Below are 24,603 nucleotides of genomic sequence, written 5' to 3' on the forward strand. Positions count from 1 at the left end.
AATAGCAATGTCCCAGTGCCTGTGAGTTTACTCCAGGATCCTTGCTCTTAAAAAAAAAAAAGTCAAACTTTTTATTTTACAATTTCTTCTTCATAGTACACAAACAAACTGCTTAAATGAGAAAAGCTGAAGGTGCCAAGTGTCACAACCATCTCCGAAGATTAGCAGGAGAGTCAGACAGATAATGCGCTGCCAATCAGTTTACAAATAAACCAGCTTTCAGCTGGCACGGTTCATTAGATAAGCTGCACGAAGCTTGAGGTCTCAAAGTCCCAAAAGGAGGTGTTGGCTTCAGCATGTTTTTAATGTGTGGGGCCCACTTCAGAAGTGAAAGTTCCTCCCTAGTTTTGCACATTGATATACCTATCAATTCATCCAATGAAAAGTGACGAGTTAAGATAGTAACTATAGGTTTTTATTGGCTAAATAACAGAGCCCACCCTCGTGGGTGATCGGGTCCAACAAGGAGGAATACCAGCCAGTCGACCACCTTTATACCTGGGCAAGCAGGCGGAGCCATGGGCGGAGTCAGCTGTGGTCAGCCCAGGTATAACAGCGTGACAAGAGGTGACCTTGTGTAGTGATACAACAGTGTAAACAGTGATAACCATAGTGTAACGATATAAACAGTGATAACCATAGTGTAACGATAGTGAACGATAAAAGTGGTTTACCACATTCACCCCTTGTTTAAATTTGAGTCCGGCGGGGTGAAGTGTACTACCAGTTCGGGTATGTCAGTCTGTCCGGAGGCCTCGTAAGTCTTTCTGATCGGCGCAGCAGCGGCGGCGGTGGTGCAGTATCCGATGTTAATGCTGGTGTCTGCGTGGTTGGCGAAGGCTCATGGGGTTCCGGCATGCCGTCTACCTGGGCTGGATTTGGGGGGGTGGTGGGGGGTAACGGTGGTGTCTCAGGGGTGCCCGAGGGTGCAAGGTCTCGTAAGGAGACTGTGTCCTCCCGCCCGTCTGGGTATGCCACATAGGCGTACTGGGGGTTGGCGTGCAGGAGGTCCACCCTCTCGACCAGGGGTTCCGTTTTATGGGCCCTCACGTGCTTTCGCAGCAAGACGGGCCCCGGAGAAGTCAGCCATGTTGGTAGCGAGGTTCCCGTAGTCGACTTCCTGGGGAAAACAAACATTCGTTCATGGGGGGTGGCGTTAATGGCCGTGCAAAGCAGTGACCGGATGGAATGCAGCGCTGCCGGGAGGACTTCCTGCCAGCGCGAGGTTGGGAGGCCCTTAGACTTTAAGGCTAAGAGAACGGCCTTCCAGACAGTCGCGTTCTCTCTTTCCACCTGGCCGTTCCCTCGGGGGTTGTAGCTGGTGGTCCTGCTTGCAGCAATACCTCTCGCTAGTAGGAACTGGCGAAGTTCCTCGCTCATGAAGGATGAGCCCCGGTCGCTATGTATATAGTTCGGGAACCCGAACAAGGCGAAGGGGTCGTTCAGGCATTTGATGACCTTGCTACTGGTCATGTCTGGGCAGGGGAAGGCAAAGGGGAAATGGGAGTACTCATCAATGATGTTGAGGAAGCACACATTATGGTCAGAGGACGGGAGGGGCCCCTTAAAATCGATGCTCAAGCGCTCGAAGGGGCGGGTGGCCTTGATCAGGCTTGCTCTGTCCGGCCTAAAGAAATGCGGTTTGCATTCGGCACAGGTTTGGCAGTTCCTGGTCATGGCCCTGACCTCCTCGATGGAGTAGGGCAGGTTGCGGGCCTTAATGAAGTGGTAAAGTCTGGTGACCCCGGGGTGGCAGAGGTCATTGTGGAGGGTCTGCAGTCTATCAATTTGCGCGTTGGCGCATGTACTTCGTGATAGAGCATCTGGGGGTTCGTTCAGTTTACCAGGCCGGTACAAGATATCATAATCGTAGGTGGAGAGCTCGATTCTCCACCTCAAGATCTTGTCGTTCTTGATTTTGCCCCTCAGCTTGTTATTAAACATAAAAGCGACCGAGCGCTGGTCGGTGAGGAGGGTAAATCGTTTGCCTGCCAGGTAATGCCTCCAGCGTCGTACTGCCTCCACGATCGCCTGGGCCTCCTTCTCGACCGAAGAGTGTCGGATCTCAGGGCCCTGGAGGGTCCTTGAGAAGAAGGCCACAGGTCTCCCCGCCTGGTTAAGGGTTGCAGCTAGGGCGAAGTCGGATGCATCGCTCTCCACTTGGAAAGGGATAGACTCATCCACCACGTGCATTGTGGCCTTAGCAATGTCTCCCCTTATGAGGGAGAAGGCTGCGCATGCTTCTGCCGTCAGGGGGAAGGAGGTGGACTTCATGAGGGGTCTGGCTTTGTCTGCATAATTGGGCACCCATTGGGCATAGTAGGCGAAGAGCCCCAGGGTTCTCTTCAGCGCCTTTGGACAGTGGGGGAGGGGAAGCTCCATGAGGGGGCGCATTCTTTCGGGGTCGATGACTCCATTCTCTACTACGCAGCCGAGGATGGCAAGGCGCGAGGTGTTAAACACACATTTCTCCTTATTGTAGGTGAGGTTCAGCTGTTGGGCCGTACGGAGGAATCTCTCCAGATTAACATCATGGTCCTGCCGGTCGCGGCCGCAGATGGTGACGTTATCTAGATAAGGGAACGTGGCATGCAGCCCGTTCTGGTCAACCATCCGGTCCATCTCCCTTTGGAAGACCGAAACCCCGTTGGTGACGCCGAAGGGAACACTAAGGAAGTGGTAGAGGCGGCCATTCGCCTCGAAGGCGGTATACTGGCGTTCCTCAGGGCGGATAGGGAGTTGGTGATAGGCTGACTTAAGGTCGATGGTAGAGAATACCCGGTACTGTGCAATCTGATTGACCATATCAGATATGCGGGGAAGGGGGTATGCGTCCAGCTGGGTGTACCGGTTTATGGTTTGGCTGTAGTCGATGACCAGGCGGTGTTTATCGCCGGTCTTAACGACTACGACCTGGGCACGCCAGGGGCTGTTGCTTCTCTCGATGATGCCCTCCTTCAGGAGTCGCTGCACCTCGGAGCTAATAAAAGCTCTGTCCCCGGCGCTGTACCGCCTGCTCTTGGTAGCGACGGGTTTACAGTCGCGGGTGAGGTTAGCGAACAGGGAGGGGGGCGGGACCTCGAGGGTGGATAGGCCGCAGGTGGTACGCGGTGGGCGGTTTAAAAGCTGCTGGTTGTAGACTGTGAGTGGGGGGAGGGGTCCACCGTATGCCAAAGTGACACTTTGAAGGTGGGATTGGAAATCCAGCCCTAGTAGGACGGCAGCGCAGAGCTGGGGCAGGACGAGAAGTTTAAAATTTTTATACTCCGTGCCCCTAACCGACAGGGTCACAACACAGTAGCCGCTGATGTCTGTAGAATGGGACCTCGACGCCATCGAGATCCGGTTGCGCGTTGGCCGGACAGTGAGGGAGTAGTGGCTCACCGTGTTTGGATGGATGAAACTCTCCGTGCTTCCGCTGTCGAACAGGCAGGTCGTGGCGTGGCCGTTTACTTTGATGTCCATCATGGACTTGGACAGGTGATGCGGGCGAGCTTGGTCAAGTGTGACGGAGGCTAGTGTATGGCTGAGCGAGCTGCTGTAGTCTGCAGGTGAGGCGGTGGTCAGGTCTGGAGACAAGGTGGCGGTCGAGTGTGGTGAACAAAATGGCGGCGCCCATGACGTTGAATAAAATGGCGGAGAAGATGGCCACCCCCACAACTCACATGAGGCACTGCCGGCGTCGGTGGCCTTGATCAAAGATGGCCGCCCCCACGACTCACACGAGGGGATACTGGCGTCTGTGGCTTTCCCCCTGCAGGCCTTCGCGAAGTGGCCTTTCTTGTGGCAGTCGGAGCAGGTCGCGTTTCTTGCAGGGCAGCGCGCCCTCGGGTGTTTCGCCTGGCCACAGAAGAAGCAGCCGGCGGCCCGATCGCGGGGCTCCGATGTCGCAGCCGGTACCGGGGGTGGCGGTCCCGATCGGTTCCGGGACACCGACGCTGTGGTAGGTCCCAGAGGTGGCGGTGCGAGGGGTATTGCGGCCGGGGTCGGGCCCGAGTCCCAGGGTCGCGCAGCACAGTACCTGGAGTACGCCTCGAGGTCCCGATGGGCCACTTCCAAGGAGCGAGCGAGGATAGCAGCTGTTTTCAGGTCGAGGTCCTTTGATTCCAGCAGTCTTTGCCGTGAGTAGTCTGACCGAAGGCCTTTCACGAAGGCATCTCGGATGTTTCCATCTGTATGTTCTGCAGCTGTTACAGCTTTAAAGTCACAGTCCCTGCCGAGTATTTGCAGCGCCTGTAAGAAATCATCAACCGACTCTCCTGGCTGTTGCGAGCGGGATCTTAGGAGATGCCTGGCGTACATTGAGTTTACAGGGCTCCGATACTGTTCTTTTAGCAGGTTGAGGGCGTCCTCGTATGTGGCAATGTCCCGGATGAGTGCAAATACTTTAGGGCTCACCTGAGCGGTCAGAACTCTTAGTTTGGATGCCGGAGGCACGCCGGATTCTCCCAGGTAGGCTTCGAAGCAGCTCAGCCAGTGTTCGAAGTCGAGGGCTGAATTCGCAGCCTGTGGGTTTAGATTCAGGTACGGCGGCCGGAGGGCTCGTAGCCAGGCCGGCTGCTGGGGCTGTTGTAGATGGCCGTTTGGCTGTACGTCTGACTGGTCGTTTGGCTGCTCCGTTGTAGACATTTCAAAATTTAGCCAATAAAATTGATATACCTATCAATTCAGTTCATGAAAAGCGACGAGTTAAGTTAGTAACTATAGGTTTTTATTGGCTAAATAACAGAGCCCACCCTCGTGGGTGATCGGATCCAACAAGGAGGAATACCAGCCAGTCGACCACCTTTATACCTGGGCAAGCAGGCGGAGCCATGGGCGGAGTCAGCTGTGGTCAGCCCAGGTATAACAGCGTGGCAAGAGGTGACCTTGTGTAGTGATACAACAGTGTAAACAGTGATAACCATAGTGTAACGATATAAACAGTGATAACCATAGTGTAACGATAGTGAACGATAAAAGTGGTTTACCACAATACACAAGACCCATTCACTACTGTTTATGTAGTAAAGATACCAGTGGTCTACAGTATTAAAAAAAACACTTTGTAGGGCTCTCCCATTGGCTCAGTTGATAACTGCACTGCTCAGTGTGGCATTGAGCCAGTTTATACCAGAAGATCCAAGTTATGTCCCTGGTCTGTGCTTAGTTACCTGATCAGGCCGTGGAGGTGCTGCAGTTGGCCTCAGTACTGTTTGGCTTGCTCTCCTCTCATTCTTGACTACAATATCAATTAGTCATAAAAGAGACTTTACAGTGAATGTTGGCAGCCTATTGACCATAAGTGGCATTAAAATGGCTCATTTGTTAAAAGAGCCTCGACTGTAGACTTGAGCAGTTTGCTTGAATACTGAGGCCTGCTCCCAGCTTCCAGAAACATGCATTTTCAACCGGGGTCACTGGATAGAGATCAGGGGGGAGAAATTCCCCCAGAGGGCCATTTGGGGCGCTAAGTCAAAAATGTTCGAAAAGTTAGTGCCAGGCACTAACCTTTTCAAACATTTGAGAAATTCCCATTTTTTTGCTCCAAGAGGGAAGCGGAGCGTTAAATCAATCGCTCCACTTCCCTCTTAGAGCGCAAGAGGCGGGGAATGTCCCGATCCGGGGCGATGTGCTCAGCAGCGCCACAAGTGGTCACACATGGCGCTGCCACATTGCAGGGGCTCTTCCCTCACAGAGCTGTCAAACGCTGATTTTTCATCTGTCTATAGATATGTGAAGAGAAAAAGATTGGTGAAGTCAAGCGTAGCTCCCTTGCAGGCAGAATCAGGGGATTTTATAATGGGGAACAAAGACATGGCAGACCAATTAAATACATACTTTGGTTCTGTCTTCACAAAGGAGGACACAAATAAACTCCCAGAGATGTTGGGGAACATAGGATCTAATGAGAGGGAGGAACTGAATGAAATCAGTATTTGTAGGGAAATGGTGTTAGGGGGATTGAAGGCCGATAAATCCCCAGGGCCTGATAATCTACATCCTAGGGTACTTAAGGAAGTGACCCTAGAAATAGTAGATGCATTGCTGGTCATCTTCCAAAATTCTATAGACTCTGGAACAGTTCCCATGGATTGGAGGGTGGCTAATGTAACCCCACTATTTAAAAAAGGTGGTAGAGAAAAAAACGGGGAATTACAGACCGGTAAGCCTGACCTCGGTAGTGGGGAAAATGCTAGAGTCCATTATAAAAGATGTACAGTAATAGCAGAGCACTTGGAAAACAGTGACAGGATCGGACAAAGTCAACATGGATTTACAAAAGGTAAATCATGCTTGAATAATCTACTGGAATTTTTTGAGGATGTAACTGGTAGAATAGATAAAGGAGAACCAGTGGATGTGGTGTATTTGGACTTTCAGAAGGCTTTCGATAAGAGACTAGCGTGCAAAGTTAAAGCACATGGGATTGGGGGTAAGGTACTGACTTGGATAGAAAACTGGTTGGCAGACAGGAAGCAAAGAGTTGGAATAAACGGGTCTTTTTCCGAGTGGCAGGCAGTGACTAGTGGGGTACCGCAGGGATTGGTGCTAGGACCCCAGTTATTCACAATGTATATATTAATGATCTAGACGAGGGAACTAGATGTAATATCCCCAAGTTTGCAGACAACACAAAGCTGGGTGGGCGTGTGTGCTGTGAGGAGGATGCAGAGAAACTCCAGTACGATTTGGACAGGTTGGGCGATTGGGCAGATGCAGTATAATATGGATAAATGTGAGGTTATCCACTTTGGTGTCAAAAACAGGAAGGCAGATTATTATCTGAATGGCAATAGATTGGGAAAAGGGGAAGTGCAACGAGACCTGGGTGTCCTTGTGCACCAGTCGCTGAAGGTAAGCATGCAGGTGCAGCATGCAGTTAAGAAGGCAAATGGTATGCTGGCCTTCATAGCGAGAGGATTCGAGTACAGGAGCAAGGATGTCTTGCTGCAGTTGTACAGGGCCTTGGTGAGACCACACCTTGAATATTGTGTGCAGTTTTGGTCGCCTTATCTGAGGAAGAATGTTCTTGCCATGGAGGGAGTGCAACGAAAATTCAACAGACTGATACCTGGGATGGCAGGAATGACGTATGAAGAGAGATTGTGTCGATTAGGCTTATATTCGCTAGAGTTTAGAAGAATGAGAGGGGATCTCATTGAAACTTATAAAATTCTAACAGGACTAGACAGACTCGATGCAGGAAAGCTGTTCCCGATGGCGGGGGAGTCCAGAACCAGGGATCACAGTCTAAGGATAAGGGGTAAGCCATTTAGGACTGAGATGAGGAGGAATTTCTTCACCCAGGGAGTGGTGAACCTGTCGAATTCTCTACCACAGAAGACAGCTGAGGCCAATTCATTAAATATATTCAAGAAGGAGTTGGATATATTTCTTAAGGCTAAAGGGATCAAGGGATATGGGGAGAAAGCAGGGACAGGGTACTGAATTTGGATGATCAGCCATGATCGCATTGAATGGCGGAGCAGGCTCGAGGGGCCGAATGGCCTACTCCTGCTCCTATCTTCTATGTTTCTATGTCAAAAGCTCTTGACAGATGAAATGTCAATCGCTGACGTCACCAGTAACCAGGTGTCCCTTAATTGGCCTGCTGAGCCCGCTGGGCGGGCTTAACAAGGTAAATCAAGGGAAAATAGCGTGGGTTGGCCACAAGTCGATGGAGGCGGGACTACAACCCAAAAAGTGGGAGTCCCGCCTCCAAAAGCTCCCCATTGACAAAATGAGCCCAAAGTATTTGTTTAATTTCTCTGCTATTTCCTTATTCCCCATTATAATTTCTCCTGTAAGAGACCCACATTTACTTTTGCTAATATTTTCCTTTTTACATACATATAGAAGCTTTTACAATCTCTTTTGTCTCTCGCTAGTTTACTCTCATATTCTATTTTCCCTTTCTTTATCAATTTATTTGTCCTCCTTTGCTCAATTCTAAAATCCTCCCAATCCTCAGGCTTACTCTTTTTGGCAACATTATAAGCCTCATACTTTGATTTAATATTATCTTTAACTTCTCTTGTTAGCCACAGTTGGACCACTTTTCCTGTGGGGTTTTTGTGCCTTAAAGGAATGTATATTTGTTGTAAATTATATATTAATTCTTTAAATGGTGGCCATTGCTTGTCTACCGTCATACCTTTTAATGTAGTTTCCCAATCTACCTTAGCCAACTTGCCCCTCATACCTACGTAGTTTGCTTTGTTTAAATTTAAGACCCTAGTTTCGGATTTAACTAAATCACTTTCAAACTCGATATAAAATTCTATCATATTATGGTCACTCTTCCCTAAAGGACCCTTTACTACAAAGTTATTAATTAACCCTTTCTCATTGCACAATACTAGATCTAAAATAGCCTGTTCCCTAGTTGGTTCCTCAACATACTGATCTAGAAAACTATCTTGCATACATTCCATGAATTCATCCTCCACACTATTACTGCAAATTTGGTTTGCCCAGTCTATATGTAGATTAATGTCCCCCATGATCACTGTATTACCCTTGTTACATGCGCCTCTAATTTCCTAATTTATACTCTGCCCTACATTACAACTACTGTTTGGGGGCCTATAAACAACTCCCACCAATGTTTTCTGCCCCTTGCTGTTTCTTCGCTCCACCCAAACTGATTCTACTTCTTGATTTTCAGAGCTAAGATCCTTTCTCTCTACTGTCTTTATCCCATCCTTTATTATCAGGACTACCCCCCCCCTCCTTTTCCATTTTGCCTATCTCTTCTAAAAGTTAAGTATCCTGGAATATTAGTTCCCAACCTTGGTCACTTTGCAACCACATCTCCGTTATGGCTATTAGATCAAACCTGTTCATTTCTATCTGCGTTATTAATTCATCTATTTTGTTGCGAATGCTTCGCACATTCAGATATACTGCCTTTAGCTTTGACTTATTTGTATTTTTCCCTGATGTCACCTTAGTCACTGATGCCTTATTACCTTTGTTACTCTCTCTGTCCCTTCCTGACCCACTCTGCTTGTTTTTACCCGAAACTCTGCTCTGCTCTAGAGCCTTGACATTTCTCTCGCTGCTTTTAAATTTACTCTTTCCTGAATCCTCCCACTCCCCCTTCATTAGTTTAAAGCCCTGTCTACTGCCTAGTTCGCCAGGACACTGGCCCCAGCCCAGTGGAGCCCATCCCAACGGAACAGCTCCCTCTTTCCCCAGTACTGGTGCAAGTGTCCCATGAACTAAAACCCCTTCCTCCCACACCACTCTTTGAGCCACACATTTAAACCTCTAATCTGTTTGTCCCTATGCCAATTGGCGCGTGGTTCAGGTAATGTTACCCGAGCCACGCGCAAATTGGCATAGTGACAAACACAGCCTGTTGCATGTTTATCCATCACTCTGGCAGATCAGGAGCATGGTGGCATCCCATACTATTTTGGTGTATAATCCAGTGATCTAAGGAAAATTGTTATATCGGTGGTTCACTAGCCCATATACCTTAAGGCAGCAGGCACATGGGAACACCACCACCTCCAAGTTCCCCTCCAAGTCACACACCATCCTGACTTGGACATATATTGCCGTTTTTCATCGTCGCTGGGTCAAAATCCTGGAACTCCCTACCTAACAGCACTGTGGGAGTACCTTCACCACACGGACTGCAGCAGTTCAAGAAGAAGGCCCATCACAACCTTCTCAAGGGCAACTAGGGATGGGCAATAAATGCTGGCCTTGCCAGCGACGCCCACATTCCAAAAATGAAGGAGAAAAAAAAGGATAAGTTTCAGTTTATCGGAGGTGCAGACATTCTCGTGGAAGCAGTCACTCGCGTTACCTCCATGATAAATTAAAATCGTCAGAAGAAACAGAAATACGTCAGTTGATTAGTTGTAGTTCAAAAGTCACTGTGGTCCCAAAACAAACATTGTGCAGGCATTGACTCGACCTTGGCCAACACAGACACAAAGACAACAGGAATTCCTTCCAGAAAGCAATCAGCAAATGTCATGTTAACGTCATAAGGGCAGGCACAGCTACCAATTAAATTGGAAAAAAAAGATACAACATAGAATTAAATTGAAACAGAATGGATCCCAGATCCTCACAGCTTGCTGCTCAGATCGCAGACAGCTGAATACCGCTACTCACAAAAACTGAACTTTGTTTTTTAAGGCAAAGGATCATTTATCTAAGCGCCAAAAAGCCCCAGTAAAGTTGAAGCAGTTTATAGAGGAAGACTGGGGCGCTTTATTAATGCAGTAAACTGCATTCCAGACACGGGATCAAACACATCGAATTCTCAAGACGCTCACAGGGTGTCCGGGCATTTTTAAGTTGGTTTGGCAGCAGCCCAGGACCGCAGCAAGAAACCTGTAATATTCAGCTTTCCAAGCTTGTAAATGCTCTACTACAGAAAAAAAATAGGATAAATTAAATATATGTGTGCATATTCATCCAGTTCTATACATGTATATATAATATATATGTATATATAATGTTACGTCTGCATGCACTGTCACAGTTTTGTATTATAAATTCCTGTGCCCACATTTACAATGAAATGCTTTTGCAAACTTGTGACACTGTACTTACACCTCCTGCCAGTGAAGACACTGCAGGACCTTCACTGCCAGGAGGTGTAATTGCAGCATGACATGTCACAGAGGCAGATTTCATTGTAAATGTGCACGTGGGAATTTATAATGGGAATATAAATGTAACGGCAGGATGTTTGACTTTAAAATGGGGACTGAATTATGTCTGCATGCCCTGGTCCAATTATCCTCCAGCCTCTGAAGACTACATTTGGTCTTTGCTTTGAGGGTGAGCACCAAAAAATGGCCCTGAAAGCTGCTTGATTGTAAAAAAAAAAACAATTAGTTCACAAATATCCTTCTGGGAAGGGAACCTGCCATTCCTACCCAGTCTGGCTTGCATACAACTCCAGTCCCACAATGTGTAGTTAATTCTTAATGTTCTCTGAAGTGGGCTAACAAGCCACTCAGTTGTAAAACAACAAAACCAGACTAAGAGAAATATCAGACGGATCTATCGGCAACAACCCAGGTGTTGCATCAGGACAAGGCACAGGCAATCCCAGCATCTGGGGACTGGTGCCCAAGTTGGGTGAGCTGTGATACAGACTAGTCAAGCCTGGCATAGTTGTACTAAGAGCTATATATTGCATCCAACATCCCAGACTTCTCCATCGCCTGCACCACTGGCAGGACAGTCCCACCAAAAATGGGACAGAGGTTCACAGTTGGATGGACGTGCTTCTGGGATTCCTCAACATTCACTCCGAAGCCAATGAAGTCTCCTGGCTTTAGGTCAAACAAGGCTGAGGACTATCTATCACCATTCAACGTTTTGAATCAGTACTCCTCCAGCACTTGAAGGAAACGTCACCACAAAAAGTGCTCTTGGTGGCAGGGTGGGGGGGACGGGGGGGCTTCAATAACTACCAAGAGTGGCTCTTTGGACCACCACTGACTGAGCTGGCTGAAATCTGAAGGTGATAGCTGCCAGACTGGGCCTGTTTCAAGTAGTGAGGGAACCAGCACGAGGGAACAACCTCCTTGACTTCATCCTCACCAACCTACCTGTTGGAGACACGTCTGTTCACCGTGGCATTTGTAGGAGTGGCCACCGCACAGTCCTTGTGAAGACGTAGAGGGTGAATTTCCACACCATTTTTGGTGTATTAGCAGGGTAAAAATACCACAGCAAAATTGTTCTGGCAAAAAGAAATCAGCCAGAGGCCGTTTCCGCCCATTTTATGCCTTTAGATCGCTCCCTCCCCAAGTTTCCTCGCACTTTTTGGCCCTTCTCGTAATCCGCCAGAGTCCCATTAACAAATATTGTAATGAGGGCCAATGACAATGCAGCTCCGAGTTTCCTGACCTTACACTCATAAACCTCAGTCGAAGTTACCCAGAGAAATTAGAAGGTGCAGATACTGCCAGGATCAGCTGATACCGGCAGAGGTGATGAATTTCTGAGCCTAAAGAATCTGAATAGTTTCTTTGTTGATTTCTGCAGCAGAGAAATGCTTTTGGCAGTGACTTTCTTTTTGCCATTCTGCCTATACCTAGCCCTGCCTCTGACGAGGCCAGACCACCGGCAGATTTGCCCCCCCACCCCCCCACCAACCTTTACCCACAGTGAGGGCTTCTCAGGAGCAGGTATGCGTTACCTATGGGCATACCCTAGTATGCCATTACCACAGAGGAGGAGATTGAGTAGCACAGGATGCAGCAAGAAGTCAGGCAGCATTTAAGGAGCATGCGGCCCACCAGATATTATAGAATATACAGGTCATTTGAAGATCTTTCAGGGGAGTTGTGCATAAGAAGAGTGGATTTTACCAAAGAGGCCATATAGAAGCTCTGTCACCTAGTGTCAGAGGATCTGCAGCCACGCACATCTGTTCACTGCTCTCTCTATGCCTATGAAGGTGACCAACTTTTATGACACATTTCAGGCAGCCACAGGCAAGCTGTACACTATCAGCAGGGCATGCATTCATCGGGTCACTGACCCCCTTTACAAGATAGTCTGATAGAGCAAGGTAGGACCATCTACATTTGATGGTGTTGTTGACATCCCAAGGTCCACGCTGCTTTGCAAGTTCCCACAGAACACCCCCTCAACTACCTTAACAGAAAGGACCTCCACATCCTCAGTATACAGATTGTGCGTGACTACATGCAGAGGATCCTACATATCAACCCCCAAGGTTGTGGAAGTTGGCACGATGCAGTCCACCCTCAAGATTTGGCCCTCCTTAATTCCTTGAGTGAAGAAAATCACATTTCTGGGTGACAAAACCTACCCCTGTTCCCAGTAATGACCCCAGTAAGAGTTGCCCAAACAGCAGCAGAGGAGTGCTACAATGAGTCAAATTTTTTGCCTTAAAATACCCCGGTGCAGTGCATTGGGACATTTTACTACTTTAAAGGCGCTATATAAATACAAGTTGTTGTTGTTGAGTCACATGCCTCTACAAGGTTGGTCATTGTGAGGGTCCTTGGGGTCTTAGACGTATGTATTTTGCTGCCTAGACAGGTGGTGGAGGGGTTCTGCAGTATGCTCCAGATTGTTTGTCACGGATATGTTTAGCCTGCTGTGCTCTTCACAACCTCGCCATTCAAAAAGGGCTGAGATTTGACATGGCAGGCGAGGTGACCCTGGCGCCATTGGAGCCAGAACTACACGGCGGGAAGCATCACAATGACCTGCACACTCGAAGATTCCTCAGTGACTGCTGCAAGGGGCATCAGAGCACATCTCATCACTGATGCCTCCTGTGTAACACAGTCTACCTTTGACACCATCACCTTACCTCCTTCTTCCACATATTCCACGACCCATCCTGCAACATAACAACGCATCAGCCCTCTTTGCCCCAACATGAGTGTGCCGGAGTGAATAAGTTAGCTCTAATTAAGTGCGCCCTTTCCTGTATGACTCAGGCCTCCATGACTAACAAACCACAATGTTAGTAGACAATCTATTTTAATACAGTGAAGTCCAAAGTGTACACAAGCCAACTTACTCTTTCCTAACACCGTTCTTCCCCTAGGTGAAATAAAAAAGGCTACAAAGCACGCAAAAAGTAGCTGCATTTGGTCATGAAAGTCATAGTACAGTTCCAGGCTTCTTAGCAAGTCACAGGCCTCTGAGTAAAAACATTAATGAAAGCATTCTAAGATATAAAAGTGAATTCTATAGGTAAATTTAATCAAATTGTTGTATAATTATAATTTATGTGTTTATCATGAGGGTAGCTTTTCTGCTGCTGTGCATAAGTCCTTGCATACACAGGGGATGGAAAATCAAGGAGGGAGATGCTGAGTGTCCAAAAAGCATAGGCAATACATCGCCCAATATTTTCTGACCAAGCAAAGTTGGAGAAGCAGGAGGCAAGTGCCTCACAAGCTTGGTCAAATGAGTGGGTTTTAAGGAGGATCTTAAAGGGGGAGAGGGATGTGAAGATGTTTATGGAAGGAATTCCAGAACGTGGCTGAAGGCAGGAAGTACAGGTGACGTACAAGAGACCAGAGTCAAAGGAATAGAGATCATGAGCGACAGGAGATTACAGAGATAGGAATGGGTGAGGCTGTAAATGGATTTAAACACAAGGATGAAAACTTTAAATTCGAGGCACTGGGGGACTGGGTACCAATGTAGGTCAGCGAGCATGGGTGCACTGGGTGCACAGGACTCGGTGCAGGATGCAGGCAGCAGAATTTTGGATAAACTGGATTACGGATGGTGAAGGATGGGTGGGTGGGTGGCTGGCCAGGAGAGCACTGGAATAGTCATCTGGAGGTGACAAAGGCAAGGATGGGGGTTTCAGCAGCAGATGGGCTGAGGCAGAATGTTATGGAAGTGGAGTCGGCAGTCTTTTTGCTGGAGAGGATATGGGAATCAGAAGCTCAACTCGGGGTCGAATAAGACACTAAGGTTGCGAACACTCTGGTTCAGACTGAGACAGTGGCAGAGGAAGGGGATGGAATTGGTGGCAAGGGTAAGGAGTTGTGGCGAGGGCTGAAGATGATGGCTTCAATCTTCCCCCATGTTTAACTGGAAGAAAGTGCAACTCATTCAGGACTGGATATCTGACAACACAAGCAGTGGAGGAGTCACTGATAACTTCATCCCGTCTCCAACAGATGACAACCATCAGTAAGAGAATGGCCTTCACTTTCTCAAAGCGGCTGGCTTCCCAAAAGTGCAAGGCCTCGTTAATGGAATCCATGTGGGCATATTATGCTCACATGCTCTAACATATGCCCCTTTCACCAGTGCAGTGGCATTTCTGGACAGGAATGGCTTCCGTTCCATCAACGTACAGTTTGTATGGGACCATCTGAACTGCATCATAGACCATTATTTTGAGGCATTTCTGCCCGAGGTGGATGGATCTTGGTCAAGCAGGGATACCTTCTTGAGTCATGGCTGATGACACCAGTGTGGAATCCAAGAAATGTAGCTGAAAGAAATTATAATGAGGCGCATGCCTCTACAGGGATACTAATGGAGCATACAATAGGCATGCTGAAACACAGATTCCACTGGCTGGATATATACGTAGCGTGCTGCATTACAACCCAGGAAAGGTTTCAAAAGTGATAGTATAATTGTGCAGCATACAGCACAGCACTATCCAGACAGTAGTCACTCTGCAGCAGGGACGAGGAGGGCTATGAAGGGCCAGAAGAACAGTGAGGTTTGAGGTAAAGGAGCTGCCAGCTCCACCACAGCAGCAGCATGGAAACAAAATACGGCAATATTAAATAGAAAACTACTTCACTTAAACTTGGAAGCCTCCCCCCAGATCAAGCATTACTGTATCCTGTCCTCGACAGACTGCTGCAACAAACCCAAATGACATCATGAGCGTGCACTACACCTAACCCACCAGACATGCACATCCATTCATCACCTGCTGCCAAACTAGGGTCCGGAGATAAAGAACTCTGCACAGTCATAATCCAAATTTAATAAATGCATTAGTGCTGAAGTGTTTGTGGTGGTGTCGGTGTCGCTTATCCTGGTGCTTCTGCTTTGTGCCTGTGTATAGTGAGTGTATCGTACTACCTAGCTTTTAGGTACTACTACCCTACTGGGAAAAGGAAGCGAGGTGGCTGGCTCCTGGATCTCCCAGAGGGATTCCTAGGTGTCTGGCCAGATGATCTTTAAGCTTCCTTCTGTTTGTATGTTCGTATTTATATTCAGAACCATCATACTTTGCAAGCTGCTTTCACATTCTCCAGTGACTCAATGAATTGACAGTGCTCAAGGAAACAGCATTCTTCGTTCCAAGGATGGCACCAATCCCAGGCCTCAAGTTCTGACGGTGGCCCTTTAGCCGACCCATTCCTGCTCCTCAGCTACCACCTCACTGGCGCTACGTGTTTCACCTGGTGCTCCCTGCTCTGGCGCTACCTCGAGGTCAGATTCTGCCAACTGAATATTCCTGGGCTGATGCTTGTTGCAGGCGAATGAGACGGCAAAGAAGTTGAAGGTTTTTCAAAAAAATATTTCGGGTAATTTGATAGATTTCTGTTCTGCTTTCTGTAATTAATAGCTTTTCTTCACTGCTAATCCTTGATTTAATACTATCACACGTGCTTAGTGGCTCCTCATTGGCAGGTTTCGACTGCTTTCCTTGCTTTTGATTTTCCCATTCTGTACATACTGAGTTCCGATTGGTTCTTCTTTGATGAATATGAACCAATCAAAAAATGTGGCACCCAAAGTGACGCGGGAAGAGTGGCATGGCAGCTGGAAAATGCACATTATCGTACTATTTTTACTAGCTTATAATATGAAAGATAAATAGGTATGTGTCTGGCTCGGAACAAATTCTGCATTCAGTTATTTTTGACTCAGGAATATAACATCAGTAAAGCATCAGGCACCTGACCATATGGGAACTGAGTGAGGAAATAGCAGAGTGTCTTGATGATATATTAATACTTCCATAAATACAGGAACTCTATCTGAAGACTAGACGATGGTAAGTGTAATCTTAGTATTTTAAAAAGGAATAAGGCTGTGGATTATAGACCATTTTGCCCAACAGCAACAACAATAACTTGCATTTATTTATGGCCCCAATTTTAACTCTTGCTGGGTTTTTGGGCTCCCGTTGCATCAGAAATCAGGCCCAGGCTATTTTTTCTCCAGAGCCTTATTAACATGTCGCTTCTCCACTTCCTGCCTGGAATGGGTGGGAAATGGATGGGAAGCAGTTGCTGGCTTCCTGAAAATTGGGTGGCCCGTGGCACTCAGTTAAGTGTGGGGAAAGGGGGATCCAGGAGGGTCTCACGGGAGGGAGGGGAGGGGAGGGGGGATTCCAGCCAGAGGAGGCCTCAACTTTCCTTGTGAGACCTGGAGGAACACTCTTGCTTCTCCTGGCTCCATAAAGGAAAGTTTTTTTTAAAAACTACCTGTTTGGGTCTCTTAATTGTCCCAACTCTCTTTCAGCCTGAGGTCCACATAGAAACGGAAGTAGTTTTCATTGAAGAAAAGATGATTCAGATCATCATAATCAAACTAACTGAATTATAGAAAGCCTCTTGCTATCAATAGGAAACTGGTTGGGAGGTAGGAAGCAGAGAGTTGGGAAAATGGATATAGATACATTAAGATGGCAGGTGCAGTTTAATGTCAGATTGTACACTTTGGACATAAGATTGGTAGATGGGAGTATAATCTAAATGGAGAAGTGCTAAAAGAGTAGATGGACAAAGTTTATCTATTTCAAAAATCTGAAACATGTTTCATAGGGACATAGGAGCAGGAATAGGCCATCTGGACAATCAGTGATTAGAATAAACAAAAACAAAACCTACAAATGCTGGAAATCTAAAACAAAACCAGAAAATTCGAGAAACCCTCTGCACCTGTGGGGAAAACAGACAAGATGATATTTCAGGTCCAATGCAGTGGCTGGTGGGGCGAAAGGTGATGACAAGGGGGACCCCGTCACGGTTATGAGAGGTTTCCGAAACCTCAAACTGTCTGTTGCCTCCATGGATGCTGCTCTAACTTCAAAGTGTCTCCAGCATTTTTTATTTTTGTTCCAGGATCCTATTTCCATAAAGCTACTGGCCACTCAGCTTCCCTTCCTAGCGCTATGCTGGCTGACATTGTAATTGGTTCCCTCTCCTCAGGTACTATCCTATCATCACCGCACCCCCCCTCAAAAAACCCACCCTCAAACCCTCGGTCTGTGCAAACTATCATCCCATCTCCAACCTCCCGTTCCTCTCCAAAGTCCTTGAATGTGTTGTCGCCTTCCAAATCCGTGCCAATCTTTCACGCAACTGCATATTTGAAGCTCTCTAATCATGTTTCCACCTCTACCACAGACTGAAACAGCCCTAATCAAAGTCACAAATGGCATCTTCAATGAATGTGACCGTGGTGCACCATCCTTCCTCGTCCTTATCAATCTCTCTGCAGGCTTTGACATTGTCGGCCACACTATCCTCCTTCAACGCCTCTCCTCTGTCGTCCAGCTCAGGTGGGACTGCCCTTGCTTGGTTCCACTCTTAACTCTCTGAATGTAGCCAGAACCTCTCCAGTAATTGCTTCTCCCCCTGCCCGCGCACCTATAACTCTATCCTTGGCACCTGTCTTTTCCTCATCTACGTGCTTCCCTTTGGCGACAAAGACTTCCAAAGAGATAGGGTCAGCTTCTACACGTACACTGACGACAGCCGACTCTATTTCTCAACTACCTCTCTTGACCCCTCCAATGCCTCTATTGTCGGACTGCTCGTCTGACATCCAGCCTTGGATGAGCTGTAATTTGCTCCATCTAATCATTGGGAAGACCAAAGCCATCGTCTTCGGCCCCTGTCACAAACTCCATTCCCTCGCCACTGATTCCATCCTCCTCCTGGCCATTGTCTCAGGTTGAAGCAGACCTTTCCCCACCCCGACAACCTATTTGACCGTGACCTAAACCCCATATCCTTCTCCATCACAATGACCACCTACTTCCACCCCATAAATATTGCCCACCTCCACCTCTGCCTCAGCCCACCTGCTGCTGATATCCTCATCCATGCCTTGGTCACCTTCAGACTTGATTGTTTCAATGCTCTCCTGGCCGGCCGCCGATCATCCACCCTCCGTAGGTTTCAGCTCAGCCAAAACCCTCCTGCCCATATCCTATCCTGCGCCCACGTCCCGCTCACCCATCACCCCTGTTCTCACTGACCTACATTGGCTCCTGGTTCCTAACCTCCAATTTAAAATTCTTATGTTTAAATCCTTTCATAGCCTTGCCCCGTCCTATCTCTGCAATTTCCTCCAGCCCTGCAAATCCCGCCCCCCTCAAGTTTCTTGAGCACATAATCTAGTCTGACATTCCAGTGCGGTACTGAGGGAGTGCTGCACTGTCGGAGGTGCTGCCTTTCGGATGAGACATTAAACCAAGTGCTTGTCTGCCCTCTCAGGTGTCTGCAAAAGATCACATGACAAGAAGAGTAGGGGAGTTCTCCCCAGTGTCCCTCAACCAATATCACTAAAAAAAAAAGATTTCCTGGTCATTATCACATTGCTGTTTGCGGGAGCTTGCTGTGCGCAAATTGGCTGCCGCATCTCCCACATTACAACACTTCAAAAGTACTTAATTGGCTGCAAAGCATTTTGGCACATCCTGAGGTGGAGAAAGGCACTCTATAAATGCAAGTTCTTTCTTTTCTTTAACCTTACCTGCTCGACTGCAACAAGGCGGGCGGGTGGTTAAGGTAGCGATAGAGTACTTACCGCTGCAGCCCCAGTGTACACCTGCCCGCCCACATATCAGAGGCGGCCACAGGCAGGCAGGGGACTCACGAATATCTTTCAAATCAGGGTCGTCCGACGCAGCTAGGACCCCAACACAATTTTAACTGGGAATTGCAGTCGTCCTCCCCAGTGCCGGATCCGCCTGTAAAACCTGGTGGCAATGGATCCGGGGCCCTAAGAGGCCCAGAAAATTAAGACAGTTTTAATTCTTTCCTGTTTCTTTGTGGGCCAGGAGGAGTAAGAGTGGTCCTTTGATACCCCACAGTGAAACCTTGGGACTTCTGTGCCTCGAACTTCCCTCCCCCTCCCGCGATGCCCTTCCAACCTCATTTACCCAAGAGCTGGTAACCCTTTCCTACACCTCCCCTCCTGCCTCCCGAAATCCTGCTGCTACTCGACAGCCAGCTAGTTCAAGCAGCAAAGAGACTGACGGGGCCCATGCAGTTAAAATCGCCCCGGGGCCCCTCACGCTCGCGATATCATGGGGGCTTGCCGCCCACTGTCCACCGCTAACCCCCCACTTCCCCAGAGTTATAGTCGTGGCTCAGGACTTTCTGTACTACACTGGGTGGTGCTTTCACTCACTCCACCATCAGGAGAGCTGTTAGAATACCATTCTTATCCAACTGGCGGTGATGAAGACTTTCATAAGTCATTCATGAGTAATGCGGTCTCCATCACTCAAGGGATCGAAATGGTATCCATAGTTACCCACTGATTACCTTCTGTTTATTTTCACATGTGTGAAATCTCCCTCTCCTGTGGGCAGTGAAATTACCCATCACATCCACGGATTAAAAATAACTCTCTCGGTAAACCTGGAAATATTTGCAGTCTAAAAATATTTGCATTCTATTCTTGAACAGCAGATTCCTCGGCAAATATTTCTACGTGTGAAAATGCTTAGCAGCTCGTTGTTCATTCATTGAGCACCCTCCACCCATCCCAAATGCTTGGAGACACCAGTTAATACTGCTCATCACTGCCAAGCTAATGGTGCATTTACCGCACAGCATTGCCGCTGCTGGAGTGCCAAGACCCACCAGAAGACGTGGACCCTGATTTTAATGAGGGGGTGGTGTGGGGCATGGCAGGTACAGTGCACGCTAGCCCCGAATCGGGAGGCTCACCCGGCGACGTGGAGGCCGGGCCGATCTCAACAGACCAGGCCTCATTTATATTAACTTTCATCAGAGTCCCACCCGAAGCTGTCCAGGTGTTCTAACCGGCCGGTCGGCAGGAGCGGAAGATCACAGGCAGGAGGTTGCAACCTGGGACTCGCGGATCAGCCATGTTTGACGAATCTGTTAGAGTTTTTTGAGGTTGTAACTAGTAGGATGGATAAGGGGGAACCAGTGGACGTGGTATATTTGGATTTTCAGAAGGCATTCGATAAGGTGCCACACAAGATGTCATTAAACAAAATTAGGGCTCATGGGATTGGGGGTAATATACTAGCATGGATTGAGGATTGGCTAATGGACAGAAAACAGAGAGTAGGAATAAGCAGGTCATTTTTGGGTTGGCAGGCTGTAACTAGTGGGGCACCACAAGGATCAGTGCTTGGGCCTCAGCTATTCACAATCTATATCAATGATTTGGATGAGGGGACCAAATGTAATATATCCAAGTTTGCTGATGATACAAAGCTAGGGGGGATTGTAAGTTGTGAGGAGGATGCAAGGAAGCTTCAAGGGGATATAGACAGACTAAGTGAGTGGGCAAGAACATGGCAAATGGAATATAATGTGGAAAAATGTGAAGTTATCCACTTTGGCAGGAAAAATAGAAAAGCAGAGTATTTTTTAAATGGTGAGAGATTGGGAAATGTTGGTGTTCAGAGGGACCTGGGTGTCCTTGTACATGAATCACTGAAAGTTAACATGCAGGTACAGCAAACAATTAGGAAAGCAAATGGTATGTTGGCCTTTATTACAACAGGATTCGAGTATAAGAGTAAAGACGTCTTACTGCAATTATATAGGGCCCAGGTGAGACCACACCTAGAGTATTGTGTACAGTTTTGGTCTCCTTACCTAAGGAAGGATATACTTGTCATAGAGGGAGTGCAACAAAGGTTCACCAGACTGATTCCTGGGATGGGGGGATTGTCCTATGAGGAGAGATTGAGTAGACTGGGCCTATATTCTCTCGCGTTTAGAAGAATGAGAGGTGATCTTAGTGAAACATACAAAATTCTTACAGGGCTTGACAGGGTAGATGCAGGGAGGATGTTTCCCCTGGCTGGGGAGTCTAGAACCAGGGGTCACAGTCTCAGAATAAGGGGTCAGCCATTTAGGACTGAGATGAGGAGAAATTTCTTCATTCAGAGGGTGGTGAATCTTTGGAATTCTCTACCCCAGAGGGCTGTGGAGGCTCAGTCATTGAGTATATTCAAGACAGAGATCGATTGATTTTGGGATATTAAGGGAATCAAGGGATATGGGGATAGTGCAGGAAAGGAGTTGAGGTCGAAGATCAGCCATGAGCTTATTGAATGGTGGAGCAGGCTCGAGGAGCCGAATGGCCTACTCCTGCTCCTATTTCTTATGTTCTTATGGTCCCCGGCATTTCAGGTAAGCAGTAAGGTCGCGAGGAAGCCCAGGGTATGGAAGGCCCAAGGCTTCATTGTGGGGCCCAGAGGGTCTCATCCTGGCCCACAAGCAAACCTAACATAAAAATGAAAGGCTTACCTTCCTGGAACTCCTCTGGCCCACGATTCCCCTTCTAGCAGGTTTGGCCTGACAGCGAAGCGGTCACTTTTCCCCCGCTCAGGCCTCAGACTAAAATAGCAGATCAGGCCCCGGTGAGGTCCTCGGGCCCCGAACTGCATATTTAAATAGGGCCCCGCCAGGTTGGGACGGGTTTCCTGCTCCTCTGCCCTCAGGAAGGCAGCAGGATCAGATGGGTAACGTCATTCCCCTCGTTTTAACTGCCCCACCCCGGGTTTCCAGGTTATGCAAATATAACGACAGAGCTTATAAAAACAAATGTAACGGTTCAGTGGATAAACACACGGCATGATATGGTACTAAGCCACATCAACTAGGACAGCCCCAAGTTTGATCGCTAGTCACTGCCGAGTTCACTGATCTCATGAACTATTGTGGAGGTGCGACAAATGGCCTCAAGTGCTTTTGGACTAAGGAGGGGAAAATCCATCCAGGATTGCCCGCTCCCGATTTCCATTCATGGGATAGGGCGAGTATGGAGAAGTTGAAGCAGGATTGGCTGCCATTATCCCTCCCTGTTCTGGCTCACAAATGAACAATGAATGAATGAGGCACCAAAATGCTGTCACCACCTACTGACCTGTACCCTGGGATGACTCACTCGCTTTAAGACAGAAGGGGAAAAAACTGGGGGAAAATCTCAAAAGCTGCAAAAAACACATGATGAAATCTTGCCTTTATGAAGAATCCTTTTACAATTACACTACATGTGACGCACAAAGGATATGTAGAGTATAACGAACATACTCCACTTACAGCTCCTCTACATAAAGAAGTGGAAGCAAAAGTAAAGATCAGTATCTTACAGTAAATTCCAAAACACCTCCCCTTCTTCCTCTTAGGCAGTTCCTCGGAACCGAGGATGACTTGATTCCACATTAAAAATGAGTTCTCAGGTGACTGATGAGCCCAATGTGGGACCTACAGTCTCTGTCACAGGTGGGGCAGACGGTGGTTGAAGGGGCGGGTGGGTGGGATGCTTGGGCTGACGTGCGCTCCTTGCGCTTGGCTTCCGCTTGCTCCCGGCAAAGAGACTCGAGGTGTTCGGCGCCTTCCCAGATGCTTCTCCTCCACTTTGTGCGGTCTTGGGCCAAGGATTCCCAGGTGTCGGTGGGGATGTTGCACTTTTTCAAGGAGGCTTTGAAGGTGTCCTTGAAGCATTTTCTCTGCCCACCTGGGGCTCTCCTGCCATGCCGGAGCTCCGAGTAGAGCGCTTGTTTTGGGAATCCTGTATCGGGCATGCGAACGACGTGACCCGTCCATCGGAGCTGATCGAGCATGGTCAAAGCTTCGATGTTGGGGATGTTGGCCTGAGCGAGAACCCTGATGTTGGTGCGCCTATCCTGCCAGAGGACACGTTGGTGGTACCTCTCCAGTGCTTTGAGGTGCCTGCTGTACATGGTCCATGTCTCTGAGGCAAACAGCAGGGCGGGTATCACTGCTGCTCTGTAGTCCATGAGCTTAATGCTGGGTTTGAGGTCATGGTCTTCAAACACTCTTTTCCTCAGGCGACCGAAGGCTGCACAGGCAAACTGAAGGCGGTGTTGGACTTCGTCATCGACATCTGCCCTTGTTGACAGTAGGCTCCTGAGGTATGGAAAGTGGTCCACGTTGTCCAAGGCTTTGTTGTGGATTTTGATAATCGGGGGGCAGTACTGTGTGGCGGCGGCAGGTTGGTAGAGGACCTTTGTCTTATGGATGTTTAGTGTAAGGCCCAGGCTCTCGTACGCTTCGGTGAAGGTGTTGACAATGGTTTGGAGTTCGACCTCCGAGTGAGCGCAGACGCAAGCGTTGTCTGCATACTGTAATTCGACGACAGAGGATGGGACGACCTTGGATCTGAGCTGGAGGCGACGGAGGTTGAACAGTTTCCTGTTTGTTCTGTAAATTAGCTCCGCTCCAGCGAGGAGCTTATTGAGGGTGAGATGGAACATTGCAGCAAGGAAGATCAAGAAGAGCATTGGTGCAATGACGCAGCCTTGCTTGACCCCGGTCCGTACGTGAATTGGGTCTGTGGTGGAACTGTTCGTCAGGATCATGGCTTGCATGTCGTTGTGAAGCAGTACGTGGATTCTTTAGTGCAGTCAAGACCATCTACGGCCCAAGCACCCAAGGTCCTACCCCACTGCGGGCCAAGAACGGAGAGGTACTCATCAAGGACAGAGAGGCAGTCAGTGCCCGCTGGAAGGAGTACTTCGAAGATCTCCTTAACCAAGACACTGTCTTCGACGCAAGTGTCCTCAACTCTATCCTGCAGCATGCTACCCTCCACCATCTCAGCACAACCCCAGCCCGGCATGAGGTTGAAAAGGCCATCTGACAACTGAAGAACAACAAGGCCTCAGGAGCAGACAGAATCCCTGCCAAGACACTAAAGCATGGCGGAGAAGCACTACTGGCGCGAATTCATGAACTCATCTCTCTTATCTGGAAGGAGGAGAGCATACCAGGGGATCTCAGCCGTAATTGTGACCATCTTCAAGAAAGATGACAAGCCCGATTGCGGTAATTACAGAGGAGTTTCCCTGCTGTCTGCCACAGGGAAAGTCATCGCAAGAATCCTCCTCAATCGCCTTCTCCCAGTAGCCGA

Source organism: Somniosus microcephalus, chromosome 2, assembly GCF_052327205.1.
Source record: "Somniosus microcephalus isolate GS21.2 chromosome 2, FLI_Smic_1.0, whole genome shotgun sequence".
Taxonomy (NCBI): Eukaryota; Metazoa; Chordata; class Chondrichthyes; order Squaliformes; family Somniosidae; genus Somniosus; species Somniosus microcephalus.